We start from the raw sequence: 10,964 nt of genomic DNA, 5'->3' as shown, positions 1-10,964 counted from the left end.
TTCTCTTGAATCCACATGCTCTAAGTTGCAAGTACTTAGAAACGAGGCATTGTAGAGTTGTTATTTCTTCCTAAAATAGGCTATGAAAAGGTTATTCTCTGTCACAATGAAAATTCATATTCCCTTTCTTTGGGGATTAATTTCCAAATTCGAAGACTCTGGGTCAGAATTGGCTGGACTGTTTCACTGACATTTCAGCCCCTAAGAAACAAAAACAGGTTTTGAAGTAGTTTCTAGGTCACTGGCACAGAAAACTGGCAAAACACTGTAGCCGCCTTTGGATAGTCCTAGTTAGTACAATTCCATCAGCACAGGCTGTTCTTTTAGCCTGTGATTCAGACTTAGGAGAAAATAAAATATGGGGGTCCCCAAATTTGCTCTGTAGCTTTCGGATTTGTGTGAGTCTCCCTCATTTTAGTAAACCCCCTGACTTTGAGGAGGGAAGACACATTTAATCAGATAGAAGGTCTATATTTCACCCCACTGAGCTGTTTACAGTTTTTGTTATTTTCATGTAAATTCCATTTTTTTTTTTTAGATCAGAATACTGAAAAATGTGCAGGCTTGGAGTGAATAGATTCATGCTCTACTTAATGTGGACTGATCGTAATAAAATAATTGAAGCTTCCAGAACCTCTGTTTCTGTAAAACAAATAAATATCCATCTCATAGACTTATAAGGAATAAAAATAACTTATCTGAGTGCTGTGTGTGTGTGTGTGTGTGTGTGTGTGTGCGTGCCTGGCCCTATAAGGGCTGATACTGTCCTTTTCCCCCATAAAGAAAACAAGGCTTGAACAGTGAAGTCCGCTTCCTGAGGGTGTGGAGCAGCCCAGACCGAGCGCCTGCCCGGTCTGGCGGCGTGTGGGCAGCCTGAGACAAGGAGCCTGTCCTGCTGAGTCACCGCGTCCGACATGCCTGGTGCTCCTCAGGGGCTCCGTGTAAGTCCTCCCTCTTTTTCTTGGCATAATAAATGATGTATTTTTTTTTTAAATCAATCTTTATTGTTCATATTGACCAGAATCGAACCTGGGACCCTTGAGTCTGCAGGCCGATGCTCTATCCACTGAGCCAAACTGGTTAGGAAAAAACTACTCTTGAAGGTAATAGAACAAATGAGAATTATGGAAGCTTCTATTTCCTTTCTAGTTGAGCTTTTCTGTTTTGGAAACATGACACTTTTCTCTGGTGATTTTTGCATCTGTGATTATGGTTTGGTGCTATTAGATCCCCAGAGATATAGTGACACCATCTTGCCTAATTACAGAATTTTAAAAATATATATATTTTTATTGATTTCAGAGAGTAAGGGAGAGGGAGAGAGAGAGAAACATCAATGATGAGAATCACTGATTGGCTGCCTTCTGCACACCATACACGGGATCAAGCCTGCAACCTGGACATGCGCCCTGACTGGCAATTGAACCGTGACCTCCTGGTTCATAGGTCGATGTTCAACCACTGAGCCATGCCGGCCGGGCCAGAAATGTTTTCATGTCTGGGCTTAGAAATCCACTGTATTTCTTATGATCTTTAAGAAGTATGTGCTTATCGTATGGAATGGGAATACACTGGATCCGCCACGAACACACCTCCAGCCCATCTGCCGTCCTCCTCCTGGGAAATGGCAGCCGCCATCCCCAGCCCCAAGGAGCTCCGCCCCGTCTTCCTTTCCCTTGGACAAGCCCCGCCCTTCCCCAAGGCCTGCCCTGCCCTCCTCTGGAGCTGCAGTTGGAAGAGAGAGAGAGAGACTTGGAAAGCAAGCAGTTACCTTGTTCTCTAGGCCTGACTCAGAGGATGCTATAAATAAAAGGGACCTGGAGCTCCCACCCCCCAAGTTATGATTCTCTCTGTACAAGTTCTATTAAAAAGAAAGTCTTGTTAGAGAGAAGTCATCCCAGTTCCAGAGTTATATGGCTAAGCCCCCTTCTGCCGATCGGCACTCTGCATTGTGGTTAATGGAGTCCTCATCACTCACCCTGTGGCCGGACTCGGGCTCCCTGGCTCTCAGCCACTCCAATAGCACTCCTCGCTGCAGGATCAATAGAGGCGGTCAATTTATTTCCCAGGTCGGCCTTTTAAAATAGTTACGGGCATCTGTTGTTTCTTGATCATTGTATTTGGAAAAACAAAAAACAAAACAAGTTGTAACAGAATTGACGCGGTGCTTCTGAGCTGTAAGGATGGATGAAAAGGGGAGAGATGAGATGACCCACCTTCAGCCCCCCTCCCCCCGCAAGGGAAGTACGCAAACACACACCTTGGTCTTCCTCCCTCACCATGGGCCAGCTTCTCATGAAAACAACCTAAACAAGGCATATGGTTTCACAGACCCCCTCTGTCTGTGCCCGGGAGGCAGTGTGGCCAGGTGGTTAGACACACGGGCCATGGCATCAGGCAGACCTGGCTTTGGAACTCAAGCCTGCAATCACCGTGAAGTGGCCTTGGCACCCATCATCAGCCCTGGCCTCCATGTGGGGCCTGCTAGCTCTCAATGATTAGCATAATGATGTGACTGCGGGGGGCTGTCACCGTTCAGGACGGTGGTGGGCCTACAGGGGGGAAGTAAAGACAGGACAGCTCCGGTTCTCCTGCAATCAGTCAGGCCTCAGGCGCTGGCTGATTGGGCTCCCGGATGGCTGGATGGCTTCCGCTCTCGTTGGAGCTTTCATGAAATAATGCCTTAATTATTAGCTTAAGAGGACATGGACCACAGTCCCTGCCAGTGCCCCGCACCCTCCCTGCAGGACCCCGAGAACACTGGGGACTCCAGGACCCTTCAGGACAGGCATTCCTTCCCAGGCCCACAGACTTTTTTTTTTTTTTTTTTAATATATTTTATTACTTTATTACAGAGAGGAAGGGAGAGGGATAGAGAGCTAGAAACATCGATGAGAGAGAATCATCGATCAGCTGCCTCCTGCACACTCCCCACTGGGGATGTGCCCGCAACCAAGGTCTATACCCCCGACCGGAATCAAACCTGGGACCCTTCAGTCCACAGGCAGACACGCTCTATCCACTGAGCCAAACCAGTCCTGGCCGCCCACAGACTCTTCCTTGGTCCCAGGGCAACAGCAGATGTAAGGTGACAGAGCTGGGAGTTTTTTCACCCTCCCCACGTTTACAGAGGAGGAAACTGAGGCTGAATCCAGGCTATCTGCCCTGCGGGTCAGTGCTCTCTGCACCACTGGCCATCGCTGAGCATCAGAGACCAACAGGGAAGGGACACAGACGGCGGGGTCCCTGACGGGGCTGTCCCGGGCACAGCTGTGTCACGGAGCCGCGTCGCAGGCTCTGCCGTTGGAGAGGAAGCGGAGTGACCTCCCTCCCAGGACCTGCTGTCCAGCCACCCAGCCACCCTGCAGGCCGGCCCTCCCCGTCCTCCTCTGCCCTCTGCGGGCAGGACGACCTCCGCAAGGCACATCGCACCCCTGAGCTCTGGAACAGAAGGCCGCGAAGGTGTCTGAAATGACAGCTCCCTGGCCGGTGACGTCATGCTGTTTTGTTTGTCTCCATAGACTGCGGGGATCCAATTTCGGTCGCGAAGAAAACGGGCTGGGGAAAAAATGTTACTTCATTCGGAAAATTCCGAGAAGCCATAAATACAGTCTGCAGCTGAAGCAGGCGGACAATGGCCTTGGGGCTGGGGAGAAGCCCTCCCGAGAGGAGGGAGGCCGTCCCTTCACCCACCCACGCCCCACAGCCCGCCCGCTCTCCCAGGCAGATGTGTGCTCCAGGCAGATGTGTGCTCCAGGCAGATGTGTGCTCCAGGCAGATGTGTGCTCCAGGCAGATGTGTGCCCCAGGCAGCCAAGAGGCCGCTCTCACAGTCCAGCGGCCAGAGGGCCAGGAACGTGCTTTCCCTGGTTCTCATCCTGAATTGCCTCCTGCACAGCCCGTCCCGGGTGCACCTGGCACCTGCCCCTCGTCAGAGGTTCGTTGACCTGTGTCTCCGAGTTGCTGTTAAAGAAAATTGAAAATAACACCGTGTTTTGTTTCCGTTTCTCATTCACTTTCTAGCTCGCAGTCTCTTGTAAATCCTTTTTGTTTTGTGTTCTTTTCGTTTTTTCCCCTACAGCCTGCACAGGGAGGAAGAGGGCGGAATTTCATTTTGGTTTTCATGAGAAACTCAAGAGTGTAATTCCCAGTCCAGATCTTAACCACTGTCAGGAAAGACCAGCACAGAGCTTAGAAATGGGGGCAAATTTTTGAGAGATGTTACATCCCTTTCTCTGTCCACATCTCTCCTCTCCTCTCCTCTCCTCTCCTCTCCTCTCCTCTCCTCTCCTCTCCTCTCCTCTCCTCTCCTCTCTTCTCCTCTCCTCTCCTCTCCTCTCCTCTCCTCTCCTCTCCTCTCCTCTTCTCTCCTCTCTCCTCTCCTCTCCTCTCCCTCCCCTCCCCTCCTTTCCCCTCCCCTCCCTCCTCTCTCTCTCTCTCTCTCTCTCCCTCCCTCCCTCCCTCTTATAATAAGAAAACAATATGGCAAGACTACAGACTTTTGGAAGGCAGGAGAGAGTCTCCCCAGCCCCTCATCCATTCTTGTGTCTTCCTAGCACCAGGTCCCTCAGACACAGCCCTTCATTCTGTCTTTCCTGTAACCCCTGACCTCCAGCTTTGCTGGGAGCCCCCCCTCCCCCAGCTCCCGCTAGTTCCCTCCACAAGTCTGACCTCACAGCTTCACTGTGTCCTCAGGCTCCATGAGCAGGCCCCTGGGAAGCGAACTGTCTCCTGCCAGCCCGGGTGGTGCCCCGGGCCCACTGGCTGCCATGGGGCAGGAGAGAGCAAGTCTGAGCATCCCCAGGCAGGGAGGCGAGATAGGAAAGACCTTAAAGGTCCAGGTTAGAAACTCCAGGTTAGGAAGACAGCCCAGGAGAGAGGCCCAGGACAGGCTCTGGAAGAGACTTAAGCCACTGCCACCCCCATTCCTGCCCCCTCCTGCCCCCCCCCCCCCCCATTCCTACACACAGAAACCTGTCATCTGGCCTCCAGCCGGGGAACTCCAGGCCCACACTCCCGGGCCCGCAGGGTGTGGGGGTGGTGGAGAGAGTGGCTGTGACAAAGGTGACATATCCTGGGTGGCAGAAGTGATCTCCACGCATGAGTTTCGCAGGGGCCAGCGGCACGGAGTCTACACGGATGTGTGTATCTGCAGATGAATCAATCCACACCCTGCCGTGGCCCCAGAGTCACCATGGAAAGGAAGGTGGTAAATTCCCTCTCACTCAGAGAACACCTCTCTCTTCTCAACAAGCTGCCCACGGGTTTCTCACCAAGACAGTCATTCATCGCACCGGGAAGGGAACTCACCCTGTGGAAATTCCCACTTTTCCCGGAGAAGAACGAGAGTGCTGTGTTGCCCTTGGTGAGTAAGAATCCCCCAGTCCTCCCCGCCTCCAAAGGCAGCTTTTCCCTCTGGAAGCATGCACGGGTCTTATCCAAACTCCCCGTGCAAGTCTGAAAAATGCCCAGGGCAGACCTAGGGCAGGGGTCTCAGGCACAGCCACCTGATGGATCGGAGCAGGTAGCACTGGTTCCCCAGCCCTGCACCGCCTTCTGACGGCAGAATCTGGGTCTTCCTTTGGGCAGCAGCTCTCCCCGAGACTCAGTTCCTGTGCTTCCCCAGGGCCAGGGGCACGGGGCCCAGTTCTGGCTGAGCACAGCTCAACTCTCTGGCTGCAGGCATGGACACACAACCCAAGCCATGCTAGTCAGAGTCAAGTTTAGCAGGTCTTCCCGTGGTTTCTCACAGTCTCCATTGTCAACGGGTTTCCCTCATGGAGGTAGGGCTGTGCTGTTACTGTAACTAACCATCCTTTTATTGTTTGCAGGGACCTACCTTGCATCACCTGGCATTTGATGTTGATGCCAGAGAGTCTGACTTGGTAGATCGGGATGGGTTCCCAGAATTCCTAGCTCTAAGCTGTGGCCAGGTGACACCAATGCTGGGGTCTCCGTGTGTAGAACTCAGCTAGGGGCTAACACGCACATGCTATTCAGGTGATTCATAAGCATATTCAAGTGGGAGAAGCCCAGAGGTAGATGAGCCCTAGCGATGTTCAATCGTCACTTACCCAACACTAATTCATGGACCTGTGGCTTTTCGGGAGCCTATATTTTCTTTTTGTATTTATTTATTAAATTATTATCTGTGTACATATTTTAACATTGCTCCCCCCTCCTCCCATACAAAACCCCCTTCCCCAGAGTTTTGTGTCCATTGGTTGTACTTATATGCATGTATACAAGTCCTTCAGTTGATCTCTTATCTCCCCCAGATCTCCTATTTTCCTTGGGGGGCAAGTTTCCAAGGGGGGGTATGTCCTAAGCTTCATGCCTAAAGCCCGTGGGAACCCCCCTATTTCACATAACCTAAAAAGGGGAAGCATTACTGGAAGGTTTCTTTCACTATTCTTACCGCCTTCATCCATTTGGTTAGAGGCCAAGGGGCAGACTTATCTAGTTAGAATTCTTGTTCGCTGAGGTTGAGGATGATGTCAGAGGATGCTACGATGAGTAAAACCTGGTTCCTGTCCTCTAGTCTGACACCCAATAAAAAGATGAACACTGCCAAAACCGGTTTGGCTCAGTGGATAGAGCGTCGGCCTGCGAACTGAAAGGTCCCAGGTTCGATTCCAGTCAAGGGCATGTACCTTGGTTGCGGGCCCATCCCCATTGGGGGGTGTGCAAGAGGCAGCTGATAGATGATTCTCTCTCATCAATGTTTCTAACTTTCTATCCCTCTGCCTTCCTCTCTGTAAAAAATCAATAAAATATGTATATATAAAAAAAGATGAACACAAAATAAATAAATGCAATACAACTTGAAAACGAGTGAGGGTGGAGGAAGCTGGGAGGAGGGGTACTTGGAGCGTGGAGAAGGGACACGTGGCTGGCCCTAAAGATCGGGGAGATGAGCTGAGTAGGAGTCAGCGGTCAGCTGGATGAAGGAAGATGGAAGAGCCCCTGTGGCCCACGGAGCAGCAGAGGTAGAGGCAGGGAGCTGTGCACTGCCCTGGGGAGCCGGAGGGCGGGGTGGGCAGGTGCAGGGACAGTTGGGAAACTCTCATCTCTGGCCCCCGAGCCCACCGTGGAGCCAGCGTCGGGCCATCTGAGGACTTTCAAGCAGTCCTCCAAGTGAAATGACACGCTTTCTCCCACCACTCACAACTTCACCTCAAAGGCCACGCATGTGGCCGATAGCTCCCCAAGCCTGGTCTAGGCCTGCACCCTCCAGGCCTCCACCTGGCCCCAGCAACAGCGCCTGCAGCAGAGACCACAGGTCTGTCTAAGCCGGACAATGTATCGCATTGAGTGCTAGTAGTTAAGAGCCCAACTAGCAGGGGGTTAGATGAAAGGCATGTGTATTTTCTCTGGAAAGCAGTCCAGGGTTCCTGTGGGGGCCCGGGGGTCAAACGCGAGCACTTGTGGCATTTGAATCACACTCCTAGATTGCAGGGCCCAATGCCCAGTGGCCCTGGCATCCCTCAGAACTTGTTAGAAACACAGGATGGGGCCCGCTCCAGACCCACTGCACCACAGTCCCCATGTAACAACCCCCAAAGGGACTTCTGTGAACACCTGTAGTGGAACACGTTGCTTATTCTTCATCACAGCAAAGGCCACTGAACTCCCTCGGGAACTGTGGGCCATCTCAAAAAAAAAAGGTGTTGGCGAGGACTCGTAGGATCTGGGCTTTGGTGGGGTGAATTTGGGAAGAGTCTGAGAGAGCAGTTCGCTCTGGATTGGGTTGTGTCAGGAAAAGGGACAATCCTGTTGAGGCAGGGCAGTAGGAGGCTACAGGGAAATTCCTTAGCAAGGTAGAAGGGGGAAACAGAGACACAGCTGAACAGACTGGCCGAGCACCTGACGGCAGACGCAGAAGGTCAGCTCCCAGAGACAACATGAGGCCTCTGTTGTATTCCAGCTCCAGCCCAGAAAGGCAGCAAGACCAGGTGGTGACGCCGGGACCAGCTGTGATGACAAATGCCACCCTGCCCCGGCGCTAACCAATCCGTGGAGACCAGGACCCTGAAAGGGTACACCTGGAAAACTGAGGGATATTCTGCTGAAACTCTCCCCTGAGACCCCTCCCTAACATTCTCCACCTGCAAGAGAGAGAAAACTCTCCGGATAAAGGACCCAGCACATGCTCTCCTTATGGGGGGACAGCCCCCATTCCCTTCCTCCTCTTATTCCTCCACAGGTACCCATCTCCCAAACTCTGAGGGTTCCCACAAGCCTTGCAACCAGGGGAGCCATGGGCAGTGGCAGCTCATCCCGGGCTAACCCCCTGAACCTGTCGCCACAAACCCCTTTCCTCTGACTCCCCAGTGAGCCAAAGCAGCCCAGCCTCGGCTCTCCTGTCATCAGCCCTTCCTGTGTCCCTGTACCCAGCTCTATTTTTATTTTTATTTAATATATATATATATATATATTTTGTTGATTTTTTAAAAATATATTTTATTGATTTTGTACAGAGAGGAAGGGAGAGAGAGAGAGAGTTAGAAACATCGATGAGGGAGAGTCATTGATCAGCTGCCTCTTGCACATCCCCCACTGGGGATATGCCCGCAACCAAGGTACATGCCCTTGACCAGAATCGAACCCGGGACTCTTCAGTCCCCAAGCCGACGCTCTATCCATTGAGCCAAACCGGTCCCAGCTTATTGATTTTTTTACAGAGAGGAAGGGAGAAGGATGGAAAGCTAGAAACATCGATGAGAGAGAAACATCGATTCAGCTGCCTCTTGCACAACCCCCACTGGGAATGTGCCCGCAACCAAGGTACATGCCCTTGACCAGAATCGAACCCGGGACTTTTCAGTCCGCAGGTCGACGCTCTATCCACTGAGCCAAACAGGTTTGGCTGTCCCCAGCTCTAAGAAACGTGCCTGGACTCGGGTTGTGAAATCTTTCCTGTGCGAAGTCAAATAACCCCCACATGTGACACACTGGCCCTCGGCAGGCCCCCTCAGGGCCGGGCCCCCTGACAGGTAACACGGTGCCTGGATGTCTCAGTCAATGTTATCCCTGAGGGAGGGGGGCCCAGATGGAGGCAAACCCTGTCCTTGGTAGAGAAGCAGCTGTCACTCCTGCTAACCAGGAGAGGGAGATGTTTTAGTGTTTTGGCTGCTGGTGTCTTCCCTTGGACGGAAGGATGACGTGGTCCGTTCCGACTCACCTCACCACGTTGCAGAGTGGCCCTGTCGGCTGTTGGTTGTTCTTGGAGATGGTTTATGTCCAACGAGAGACCATGTAGGCCAGCTTCCTGCAGGAGGAAGGCCTCCTGGGTGACAGGCCAGCTCCCAGAGGTCAGGGCTGCTTTTCCTCTCTCTCCATTAGAGACTGAGAGGGAGCGTTTTCACTGCGGCTCATTCTCTGAGGTTGCCTCGCGGTCCCATGTGTGTTCCACGGGCAGGACAGGGAGCAGGGCTGAGAGCACACGGCCCAGCTGTCTTGACGTTTTTAGGGAGCCCCCACCCAGCTCCTAGCGTCTCTCCCTCCCTGGCTGCCCTCGCTTCCAGAGAACGGGGAAATCTTGTCTTTTCGCTGGGCATGCTGCTGCCCTTTTCAAACTCAGGTTCCTCCGAGAGGCGGGAGGGGCCTCGGCCTCTCTCAGGAGGCCTGGCTCTAGAATGGGGAAACTCCAGGCCCCGGAGGGAGGGTGTGGTGATCCTATCGCGTCCTCCTTATCAGCGTTTCACAGTCCTGAGCCAGCCTGAGCCCTTACAGTAAAGCACATGTGTCAAACACACGGCCCGCGGGCCAAATCCAGCCCGCCAGGCCTTGCAATGTGGCCCGCACCGCGCTGTCATCACTGCACTCCGCTGTCAGTTTATGACATTGTCAGTTTATGACTGTTCAGTAAACCATTCGGCCCGCGATTTAGGCTGGATTTTAGATTTTGGCCCCTTCTCTGATTGAGTTCGACACCCCTACAGTAAAGGTTATAAAAGTCCGTCTCCAGGGTTGCTCTTGGAAGGTAGAAGTTGCTTCTCGTGTTTCCCAGAGCTGAGTGAGTGGTATGCACGTACAAGGCAGCACTGCCCGGGGCCAGGAGCGGGGAAGGTGCTGGGATGAGAAAGGGGGTGTCTGCGAGAGGAGTCGTAGGTCTGCTCTGTGAGAAGGTTGATCCCCTCCCCGGGGAGGATGAGCAGTGGGAAGGGGACCACTTAGAACAGGGTGTCAGCGCTTCTAGGGGGGAAGCACGCCTTCCCTTTGATTCCTGAGAGCAGCACCCCAGGCGGGAACCCCACAGGTCACCAGCCTGTACATGCAGTGGGTCATCCTAATGCCCAGCTCACAGGGACTCCCCTCCACCCCCACCTCCCAGGCAGCTGCCATCTCCAGTGGAACTCCACTCCCTTCCGAGTGTCACCCCCAGAGGGACCCCTCCCCGGGGAAGGCACCCTGGAGACCTGCGAGGCACCCTGTGCTGGAGGAGCTGGCAATGCTGGGTCCTGTTCAGAGGAGGGGGTGTAGCCAACCCTCCCTCCGGGCCACCCTTCCCGGCCTGCACTGGACGTAGGTACTGGTCCGAGGGGGTGGGAGGGAGCAATGGCTTTTTCATCAGCTGAGCCGGGCGGGTCCAGTTGGAGGGGGGACGCTGCAGAGAGAGAGAGGTGTAGATGGTGCAGGAGCCGCCCCTTCTGCTCCCTCCCACCCCCGCGCGGACTAGTTGAGGCTGGGACCTCAGAGGGGAGAGGGTTAGACAGGCGGGGCCAAGAGTGGCCTGGAGGGAGGGTTGGCCACATCCCCCTCCTCTGAACGGGACCCAGCATTGCCCGGCTCCTCCAGCACAGGGTGCCTCGCAGGTCTCCAGGGTGCCTTCCCCGGGGAGGGGTCCCTTTGGGGGTGACACTCTGAAGGGGTGGAGTTCTACTGGAGATGGAGGGGCGTCCCTTTGAGCTGGGCATTAGGATGACCTACTGCATGTACAGGCTGGTGACCTTAGGGTTCCCG

Source organism: Pipistrellus hanaki (assembly GCF_964339955.1).
Source record: "Pipistrellus hanaki genome assembly, chromosome: 17".
Classification (NCBI taxonomy): Eukaryota; Metazoa; Chordata; class Mammalia; order Chiroptera; family Vespertilionidae; genus Pipistrellus; species Pipistrellus hanaki.
This window is presented reverse-complemented; position numbering follows the sequence as displayed.